Below are 8,776 nucleotides of genomic sequence, written 5' to 3' on the forward strand. Positions count from 1 at the left end.
TGCCCACTCACCTAACCTATCCAAGTCACTCTGCAGCCTCATAGCATCCTCTTCGCAGCTCACACTGCCACCTAACTTAGTGTCATCCGCAAATTTGGAGATACTACATTTAATCCCCTCGTCTAAATCATTAATGTACAATGTAAACAGCTGGGGCCCCAGCACAGAACCTTGCGGTACCCCACTAGTCACTGCCTGCCATTCTGAAAAGTACCCACTCTTTGCTTCCTGTCTGACAACCAGTTCTCAATCCATGTCAGCACACTACCCCCAATCCCATGTGCTTTAACTTTGCACATTAATCTCTTGTGTGGGACCTTGTCGAAAGCCTTCTGAAAGTCCAAATATACCACATCAACTGGTTCTCCATTGTCCACTCTATTGGAAACATCCTCAAAAAATTCCAGAAGATTTGTCAAGCATGATTTCCCTTTCACAAATCCTTGCTGACTTGAACCTATCATGTCACCTCTTTCCAAATGCGCTGCTATGACATCCTTAATAATTGATTTCATCATTTTACCCACTACTGAGGTCAGGCTGACCAGTCTATAATTCCCTGTTTTCTCTCTCCCTCCTTTTTTTAAAAGTGGGGTTACATTGGCTACCCTCCACTCCATAGGAACTGATCCAGAGTCAATGGAATGATGGAAAATGACTGTCAATGCATCCGCTATTTCCAAGGCCACCTCTTTAAGTACTCTGGGATGCAGTCCATCAGGCCGGGGATTTATCGGCCTTCAATCCCATCAATTTCCCCAACACAATTTCCCGACTAATAAGGATTTCCCTCAGTTCCTCCTCCTTACGAGACCCTCTGACCCCTCTTATATCCTGAAGGTTGTTAGTGTCCTCCTTAGTGAATACCGAACAAAAGTACTTGTTCAATTGGTCCGCCATTTCTTTGTTCCCCGTTATGACTTCCCCTGATTCTGACTGCAGGGGACCTACATTTGTCTTTACTAACCTTTTTCTCTTTACATATCTCGAGAAACTTTTGCAATCCGTCTTAATGTTCCCTGCAAGCTTCTTCTCGTACTCCATTTTCCCTGCCCTAATCAAACCCTTTGTCCTCCTCTGCTGAGTTCTAAATTTCTCCCAGTCCCCGGGTTTGCTGCTATTTCTGGCCAATTTGTATGCCACTTCCTTGGCTTTAATACTATCCCTGATTTCCCTTGATAGCCACGGTTGAGCCACCTTCCCTTTTTTATTTTTATGACAGACAGGAATGTACAATTGTTGTAGTTCATCCATGCGGTCTCCAAATGTCTGCCATTGCCCATCCACAGTCAACCCCTTCAGTATCATTCGCCAATCTATCCCAGCCAATTCACGCCTCATACCTTCAAAGTTACCCTTCTTTAAGTTCTGGACCATGGTCTCTGAATTAACTGTTTCATTCTCCATCCTAATGCAGAATTCCACCATATTATGGTCACTCTTCCCCAAGAGGCCTCGCACAACAAGATTGCTGATTAATCCTCTCTCAGTCAGTCTAAGATGGCCTCCCCCCTAGTTGGTTCCTCCACATATTGGTCTCGAAAACCATCCCTTATGCACTCCAGGAAATCCTCCTCCACCGCATTGCTTCCAGTTTGGTTAGCCCAATCTATGTGCATATTAAAGTCACCCATTATAACTGCTGCACCCTTATTGCATGCACCCCTAATTTCCTGTTTGATGCCCTCCCCAACATTACTACTACTGTTTGGAGGTCTGTACACAACTCCCACTAACGTTTTTTGCCCTTTGGTGTTCTGCAGTTCTACCCATATAGATTCCACATCATCCAAGCTAATGTCCATTTTAACTATTGCATTAATCTCTTCTTTAACCGGCAATGCTACCCCACCTCCTTTTCCTTTTATTCTATCCTTCCTGAATGTTGAATACCCCTGGATGTTGAGTTTCCAGCCCTGATCATCCTGGAGCCACGTCTCCGTAATCCCAATCACATCATATTTGTTAACATCTATTTGCACAGTTCATTCATCCACCTTATTATGGATACTCCTTGCATTAAGACACAAAGCCTTCAGGCTTATTTTTTAACACCCTTTTTCCTTTTAGAATTTTGCTGTACAGTGGCCCTTTTTGTTTTTTGTCTTGGGTTTCTCTGCCTCCACTTTTCCTCATCTCCTTTCTGTCTTTTGCTTTTGTCTCCTTTTTGTTTCCCTCTGTCTCCCTGCATTGATTCCCATCCCCCTGCCATATTAGTTTAACTCATCCCCAACAGCACTAGCAAACACTCCCCCTAGGACATTGGTTCCGGTCCTGCCCAGGTGCAGACCGTCCGCTTTGTACTGGTTCCACCTCCCCAGAACCGGTTCCAATGCCCCAGGAATTTGAATCTCTTCCTGCTGCACCACTGCTCAAGCCACGTATTCATCTGCACTATCCTGTGATTCCTACTCTGACTAGCATGTGGCACTGGTAGCAATCCCGAGATTACTACTTTTGAGGTCCTACTTTTTAATTTAGCTCCTAGCTCCTTAAATTCGTTTCGTAGGACCTCATCCCTTTTTTTACCTATATCGTTGGTACCAATGTGTACCACGACAACTGGCTGTTCTCCCTCCTTTTTTAGAATGTCCTGCACACTCAGAGACATCCTTGACCCTTGCACCAGGGAGGCAACATACCATCCTGGAGCCTCGGTTGCGGCTGCAGAAACGCCTATCTATTCCCCTTACAATTGAATCCCCTATCACTATCGCTCTCCCACTCTTTCCTCCCCTCCTGTTCAACAGAGCCAGCCACGGTGCCATGAACTTGGCTGCTGCTGTCCTCCCCTGATGAGTCATCCCCCTCAACAGTACTCAAAGCGGTGTATCTGTTTTGCAGGGGGATGACCACAGGGGACCTAATCTACATATTGATTGGGCTAACCAAGCTGGTAGAAATCCAGGATTTCCTGGAGTGTATTAGGGATGGTTTTCTAGACCAATATGTCGAGGAACCAACTAGAGAGCTGGCCATCCGAGACTGGGTGTTGTGTAATGAGAGAGAACTAATTAGCAATCATGTTGTGCGAGGCCCCTTGGGGAAGAGTGACCATAATATGGTAGAATTCTTTATTAAGATGGAGAGCAACACAGTTAATTCAGAGACTACGGTCCTGAACTTAAGGAAAGGTAACTTTGATGGTATGAGACGTGAATTGGCTAGGATAGAGTGGCAAATGATACTTAAAGGGTTGACAGTGGATAGGCAATGGCAGACATTTATAGATTACATGGATGAACTTCAACAAGTGTACATCCCTGTCTGGAGTAAAAATAAAAAGGGGAAGGTGGCTCAACCGTGGCTAACAAGGGAAATTAGGGATAGTGTTAAATACAAGGAAGAGGCATATAAATTGGTGAAAAAAGCAGCAAACCTGAGTACTGGGAGAATTTTGTTATACAGCAGAGGAGGAAAAAGGGTTTAATTAGGAGGGGGGAAATAAAGTATGAGAGGAAGCTTGCAGGGAACATAAAAACTGACTGCAAAAGCTTCTATAGATATGTGAAGAGAAAAAGATTAGTGAAGACCAACGTCAGTCCTTTGCAGACAGAATCAGGTGAATTTCTAATGGGGAACAAAGAAATGGCAGACCAATTGAACACATACTTTGGATCTGTCTTCATGAAGGAAGACACAAATAACCTTCTGGAAATACTAGGGGTTCGAGGGTCGAGCGAAAAGAAGGAACTGAAGGAAATCTTTATTCGTCAGGAAATTGTGTTAGGGAAATTGATGGGATTGGAGGCCGATAAATCCCCTGGGCCTAATCGTCTGCATCCCAGAGTACTTAAGGAAGTGGCCCTAGAAATAGTGGATGCATTGGTGATCATTTTCCAACATTCTATTGACTCTGGATCAGTTCCTATGGACTGGAGGGTAGCTAATGTAACACCACTTTTTAAAAAAGGAGGGAGAGAGAAAACGGAGAATTAGAGACTGGTTTAGCCTGACATCAATGGTGCGGAAAATGTTGGAATCAATTATTAAAGATGAAATAGCAGCGCATTTGGAAAGTAGTGACAGGATCAGTCCAAGTCAGCATGGATTTATGAAAGGGAAATCATGCTTGACAAATCTTCTGGAATTTTTTGAGGATGTAACGAGTAGAGTGGACAAGGGAGAACCAGTGGATGTGGTGTATTTGGACTTTCAAAAGGCTTTTGACAAGGTCCCACACAAGAGATTGTTGCGCAAAATTAAAGCACATGGTATTGGGGGTAATGTACTGACGTGGATAGAGAACTGGTTGGCAGACAGGAAGCAGAGAGTCGGGATTAACGGGTCCTTTTCAGAATGGCAGGCAATGACTAGTGGGGTGCCGCAGGGCTCAGTGCTGGGACCCCAGCTCTTTACAATATACATCAATGATTTAGATGAAGGAATTGAATCTAATATCTCCAAGTTTGCAGATGATACTAAACTGGGTGGCAGTGGGAGCTGTGAGGAGGATGCTAAGAGACTGCAGGGTGACTTGGACAGGTTAGGTGAGTGGGCAAATGCATGGCAGATGCAGTATAATGTGGATAAATGTGAGGTTATCCACTTTGGTGGCAAAAACAGGAAGACAGAATATTATCTGAATGGTGACAGATTAGGAAAAGGGGAGGTGCAACAAGACCTGGGTGTCACGGTACATCAGTCATTGAAGTTTGGCATGCAGGTACAGCAGGCGGTGAAGAAGGCAAATGGTATGTTGGCCTTCATAGCTAGGGGATTTGAGTACAGGAGCAGGGAGGTCTTACTGCAGTTGTACAGGGCCTTGGTGAGGCCACATCTGGAGTATTGTGTTCAATTTTGGTCTCCTCATCTGAGGAAGGATGTTCTTGCTATTGAGAGAGTGCAGCGAAGGTTCACCAGACTGATTCCAGGGATGGCAGGACCTGACATATGAGGAGAGACTGGATCAACTGGGCTTGTATCCACTGGAGTTTGGAAGAATGAGAGGGGATCTCATAGAAACATATAAAATTCTGACAGGATTGGACAGGTTAGAGGCAGGAAGAATGTTCCCGTTGCTGGGGAGTTCCAGAACCAGGGGACACAGTTTAAGGAGAAGGGCTAAGCCATTTAGGACTGAGATGAAGAGAAACGTCATCACCCAGAGAGTTGTTAACCTGTGGAATTCTCTACCACAGAAAGTTGTTGAGGCCAGCTCGTTAGACATATTCAAAAAGGAGTTAGATATGGCCCTTACGGCCAAAGGGATCAAGGGGTATAGAGAGAAAGCAGGAAAGGGGTACTGAGGTTGAATGATCAGCCATGATCTTATTGACCATGGTCCAGAACTCAAAGAAGGGTAACTTTGAAGGTATGAGGCGTGAATTGGCTAGGATAGATTGGCGAATGATACTTAAGGGGTTGACTGTGGATAGGCAATGGCAGACATTTAGAGACTGCATGGATGAACTACAACAATTGTATATTCCTGTCTGGCGTAAAAATAAAAAAGGGCAGGTGGCTCAACCGTGGCTATCAAGGGAAATCAGGGATAGTATTAAAGCCAAGGAAGTGGCATACAAATTGGCCAGAAATAGCAGCAAACCCGGGGACTGGGAGAAATTTAGAACTCAGCAGAGGAGGACAAAGGGTTTGATTAGGGCAGGGAAAATGGAGTACGAGAAGAAGCTTGCAGGGAACATTAAGGCGGATTGCAAATGTTTCTATAGATATGTAAAGAGAAAAAGGTTAGTAAAGACAAACTTGGTCCCCTGCAGTCAGAATCAGGGGAAGTCATAACGGGGAACAAAGAAATGGCAGACCAATTGAACAAGTACTTTGGTTCGGTATTCACTAAGGAGGACACAAACAACCTTTCGGATATAAAAGGGGTCAGAGGGTCTAGTAAGGAGGAGAAACTGAGGGAAATCTTTATTAGTCGAGAAATTGTGTTGGGGAAATTGATGGGATTGAAGGCCGATAAATCCCCAGGGCCTGATGGACTGCATCCCAGAGTACTTAAGGAGGTGGCCTTGGAAATAGCGGATGCATTGACAGTCATTTTCCAACATTCCATTGACTCTGGATCAGTTCCTATCGAGTGGAGGATAGCCAATGTAACCCCACTTTTTAAAAAAGGAGGGAGAGAGAAAACAGGGAATTATAGACCGGTCAGCCTGACTCGGCCTTTTGGCTAAGATCAAGTGTAGTACCGTTTCTGACCAGCCACCATGACCTCCGGGTGGTTTCTCCCTGGTCAGGAAGGTATATGCTTGCATTTTTGGAAACAGGAGGTGGGTGGGGAGGTTTGACCCATCCACCTCCACGGAGTTGTGTTGGGGACCTGACCCATCCACCTCCATGGCACGAACCTGGTATTGCAGTACTTCCAGGAACGGTGCAGTGGCTCTAGGCCTTTTGGCTAAGAGCATTGGCGCAGAGTGATCCTTGGCATGTGCAAGGTGACCTCTGGCGTTTGTGATTTGATAAAGAATTGGAACGATTGGCTACGAATTTAAAAAAAAAAATAGATTTGTGAAAGGGAGATCATGCTTGACAAATCTTCTGGAATTTTTGAGGATGTTTCCAGTAAAGTGGACAAGGGAGAACCAGTTGATGTGGTATATTTGGACTTTCAGAAGGCTTTCGACAAGGTCCCACACAAGAGATTAATGTGCAAAGTTAAAGCACATGGGATTGGGGGTAGTGTGCTGACGTGATTGAGAACTGGTTGTCAGACAGGAAGCAAAGAGTAGGAGTAAATGGGGACTTTTCAGAATGGCAGGCAGTGACTAGTGGGGTACCGCAAGGTTCTGTGCTGGGGCCCCAGCTGTTTACATTGTACATTAATGATTTAGACGAGGGGATTAAATGTAGTATCTCCAAATTTGCGGATGACACTAAGTTGGGTGGCAGTGTGAGCTGCAAGGAGGATGCTATGAGGCTGCAGAGCGACTTGGATAGGTTAGGTGAGTGGGCAAATGCATGGCAGATGAAGTATAATGTGGATAAATGTGAGGTTATCCACTTTGGTGGTAAAAACAGAGAGACAGACTATTATCTGAATGGTGACAGATTAGGAAAAGGGGAGGTGAAAAGAGACCTGGGTGTCATGGTACATCAGTCATTGAAGGTTGGCATGCAGGTACAGCAGGTGGTTAAGAAAGCAAATGCATGTTGGCCTTCATTGCGAGGGGATTTGAGTACAGGGGCAGGGAGGTGTTGCTACAGTTGTACAGGGCCTTGGTGAGGCCACACCTGGAGTATTGTGTACAGTTTTGGTCTCCTAACCTGAGGAAGGACATTCTTGCTATTGAGGGAGTGCAGCGAAGATTCACCAGACTGATTCCCGGGATGGCAGGACTGACCTATCAAGAAAGACTGGATCAACTGGGCTTGTATTCACTGGAGTTCAGAAGAATGAGAGGGGACCTCATAGAAACGTTTAAAATTCTGATGGGGTTAGACAGGTTAGATGCAGGAAGAATGTTCCCAATGTTGGGGAAGTCCAGAACCAGGGGACACAGTCTAAGGATAAGGGGTAAGCCATTTAGGACCGAGATGAGGAGGAATTTCTTCACCCAGAGAGTGGTGAACCTGTGGAATTCTCTACCACAGAAAGTTGTTGAGGCCAATTCACTAAATATATTCAAAAAGGAGTTAGATGAAGTCCTTACTACTCGGGGGATCAAGGGGTATGGTGAGAAAGCAGGAATGGGGTACTGAAGTTGCATGTTCAGCCATGAACTCATTGAATGGCAGTGCAGGCTAGAAGGGCCGAATGGCCTACTCCTGCACCTATTTTCTATGTTTCTATGTTTCTATGTTACGAACCTGGAGCTGGTAATTGGGATTACACTGGATGACCTTTTGTTGGCTGGCGCAGATATAATGGTAAGTACTGCAGGGAATAGAATACGGCCAGGGTGATCTCCTGGACTAGTTTCGATCGCCTGGATGGGTCGGAGAGGAATTTTCTCAGATTTTTTTCTCCCTAAATTGGCTTGGGTTTTTATCTGATTTTTGCCTCTCCCAGGAGATCACATGGTTCCGGTTGGGGAGAAGTGTAGAATGTTTCAGTATAAGGGGTGTCGCAGTTGTGTGAGGCGGACTGATTGGGTTGGGTGTTCTTTGCCTTTCCGTCATTGTTCACAGGTTATATGTAACCTTTAGGGCTGCTGACCAGGGGCCCTGCAGCTCTCTGTCGGCCGGCATGGACACAATGGGCCGAAATGGCCTCCTTCTGCGTTGTAAATTTCTATGTTTCTATGTACGCGCCTGCCTCTGTTTTTACGGCAGTGTGTTATGTGGTGTGTGTGTGTGCGCCCCGCTCTCAAGAGGCGGGACAGTTCATTGTAATATTTAAATCATGCTCCTGCAGTGCAGTTGGGAGACTGATGTAAATTTAATGCTGGTTGGCCAGGTTTCCCAGAACTCAGGAAACTCGGCATCAAAATGGAAACGGGAGCAACCTGGCTGGCTGTCAGGTAGGATATCTGTTGAAAAAATTTGAAAGACATCCTGCAGTTAATTCCCATACATCTAGGTTTCCCTTCCAAAAACTATCTGAAAGCAGACAGGGAGCGTATGCCAGGTGACATTGCGGGACGGGGGTCAGACTTCTGGGGGATGAATTGGACATTGATTGGGGGAGGGGGTGGTCGCACATTGGGGGGGGGGGGGTCAGCCGATCGCAGGGGTCCGATTGCGTGGAGGTTAGCTTAGTGGGCCTGCGGCAAACACTTCCGTTCCTCCTGGCCCACAACAGTTACCTTATAAATCCTGCCCTTCTCGCCTCCTTTTACCTACTGGGATTCCCGATGCCCAGGAATCC

At 45.7% G+C, this 8,776-nt stretch overlaps 1 pseudogene; it reads left to right on the forward strand.

Moving 5' to 3' along the window:
• The first annotated feature begins 6,116 nt into the window (after positions 1-6,116).
• Positions 6,117-6,351, forward strand: LOC139245760 (U2 spliceosomal RNA; annotated as a pseudogene).
• The last annotated feature ends 2,425 nt before the right edge of the window (positions 6,352-8,776 follow it).

Source organism: Pristiophorus japonicus, unplaced genomic scaffold (assembly GCF_044704955.1).
Source record: "Pristiophorus japonicus isolate sPriJap1 unplaced genomic scaffold, sPriJap1.hap1 HAP1_SCAFFOLD_234, whole genome shotgun sequence".
Taxonomy (NCBI): Eukaryota; Metazoa; Chordata; class Chondrichthyes; family Pristiophoridae; genus Pristiophorus; species Pristiophorus japonicus.